Source organism: Notechis scutatus, chromosome 4 (genome assembly GCF_049901735.1).
Source record: "Notechis scutatus isolate UNSWTSFEM ecotype Mainland chromosome 4, rNotScu1.2, whole genome shotgun sequence".
Classification (NCBI taxonomy): domain Eukaryota; kingdom Metazoa; phylum Chordata; class Lepidosauria; order Squamata; family Elapidae; genus Notechis; species Notechis scutatus.
Genome location: NC_142012.1, coordinates 138,981,459 through 138,983,746, shown reverse-complemented (window position 1 = coordinate 138,983,746; position 2,288 = coordinate 138,981,459). Strand labels below are relative to the sequence as shown.

The 2,288-nt window shown below is 39.3% G+C and overlaps 1 non-coding gene across 1 annotated transcript; it reads right to left on the bottom strand.

The window, feature by feature from the left end:
- Window positions 1-1,215: 1,215 nt before the first annotated feature.
- On the bottom strand, window positions 1,216-1,289 carry TRNAI-AAU (transfer RNA isoleucine (anticodon AAU)). The gene has a single exon. It is a non-coding gene; the product is annotated as a tRNA-Ile (tRNA).
- Between the last annotated feature and the right edge of the window lie 999 nt (window positions 1,290-2,288).

Sequence of the window (2,288 nt, the reverse complement as noted above, 5' to 3'; positions counted from 1 at the left end):
ACCTGCTCGCTGACCCAGCCTTCAGCCAACACCATACCCAGGTCTTCAGCAAAGGTGCTTGGCAGGGGGTAGGGAGCCTTCTGTGCTCCACCATGATTGGCCATAGCAGCTGGTGGTGAGGCGTGGCTGACCACGGGATGCTCTAGGCAAAGGTGGACGCAGGGGGGAAGAAAGTCAAAAGAAAAGGCCTGGCCTTATTTTCTGAGAAACATGGTAGTATTAATTTTTTCTTCCTTATGTTTTAGTTTATTTTAATCATCTTGTGTTTACTTTTTATTGTGTTATCACTTTGTCTTTTTGTTATATTTCATCAATAAAACAATTTAAAATAGTTTGGAACTAGGTAACATCTTCAATGCAGTTTATTGGAGGTTTGTATCTCACACTGGTAGGCAGGACATGCTATCGTAGGCATTCATGAAGAAAAAATTCTTTGTTGGAGGTTTGTCCTCTATGCACATTTCTCCCATCTGTGTACATTCTGAAGCTTTTGACTCCCATTCGTATTCCATATCTAGTTGGGTAATAAACATTTGCAAGAAACAACCAAATTCAGAGAGCACCAAGGACTCCACAATTTAACCCTGAGCTATACATATTTTTTTCTGTGGTTTGGAAAACAAAACCTATTTTTAGTTTGCTTCATTGGTTACCAATAGGTTTCTGGACCCAACTGAATGTTTTTATTTTTTTATTTATTTTGATTTGCCAATTGTTTACAAGATAATAAGTATAAGTGTATACATAGTTGTGAATACATGAAATGGCTTCTATCCAGTTATTCAGTTGTCCAGAGATACCATAGGATTTTATTTTTAGGAGTAGTTTGTCGTGTACCACTGAATCAAAGGCTTTACAGAAGTCTATGTAGATTGCGTCTATTGCTTTGCCCTGGTCGAGTTGTGTCGTCCATATGTTTTTGCAGTGTAAGAGTTGTAGATTACAGGATAGTTTTTTCTGAAACCAAATTGTTTATTGGAGAGTAGGTTATTTGTCTCTAAGTGGAGGATGATGGATTGGTTAATAATTGATTCCATGACTTTACAGGTGACGCAGCATAAGGAGATTGGCCTGTAATTTTCAACTAGGCTTGGGTCTCCCTTTTTGAAGATGGGGATGACTGTGGCTTGTGACCATAGGTTAGGCAAGGAGCTGGTCCTGAAAGATTTTTCAAAGATTATGCTTAGAGGTTTGGCTATGGCAGTGGATAAGGTGTGGCCCGTACGGGGATCGAACCCGCGACCTTGGCGTTATTAGCACCACGCTCTAACCAACTGAGCTAACCGGCCGCTCATAATTGATTCAAAATTCTAGTTGTTATTTTTATGGCATGGAAGCAGGGGTGGATTTCTACCGGTTCTGTCCACCTCTGTAGATTGGTAGCTCTGAAGAGCAGCAGACATAGAACCGGTTCTATGTCTGCTGATGTTTTTGCCCACCCACCCACCTGGGCTTTTACCTGCATTCTTTGCATTCTTTTAGAGAGTCATTGAGGCCACCTGGAGGTTTATCTGTGTTGTCAGGATCAACTGAGTAGTGCAAATGGATGTGGAGTCTTCTTGGAACTGTTGAAAGGACTATGTTAGACTGGAGATAGATGATGTCATATTTCATCCCCTCTGTTGAGAGAGGGCTTTCAGTTTTGACATAGGTGGCTTCTTTAACCTTTCTTTCAAAGAAGCAGTCCTCTCTGTCCAAAATATGGACTTTGCTGTCTTCAAAAGAATGGTTTTTGTCTTTTAAATGCAGATGGACTGCTGACTTTTTCCTGATGGGAAGAAAAACAAGAAAGTCCAATTGCCTCTTGAAAAAGCACCTTTGGGACAACTATGCCCTGGATGACTGAGAATCTCCATAGACAATATACTGGAGAGTATCTTGCCCAATAAGATTCTACCAGTCAAGACTGCATATAAAGAGAGGGCTTGTTAAAGATCCTGCCCCCATGGGAAGTGAAGAAGCTTAGACTAGCAACATGTCCTTTTCAATGATAATATCCACAATGAGTAATACACAGTTGTGTGATCACTCCTACCCTTCTTGCGTTTTAGAAGGTCATTAAAATCAACTGATTCCAATGGGTATATACCCCAGAATAATTAAGAGTTGTATTACAATTATATAACAATGTTTTTGTATTGTTTGATATTCTAACTTTCATTTATACACACAGATACACACACATATAATTATATAATTATATAAAGTGTGTGTGTGTGTGTATAACATTTTATAGAAAGTAAAATAAGTTTTATGCCACCTTTTAATAACAGCAGCATGTCATGAAG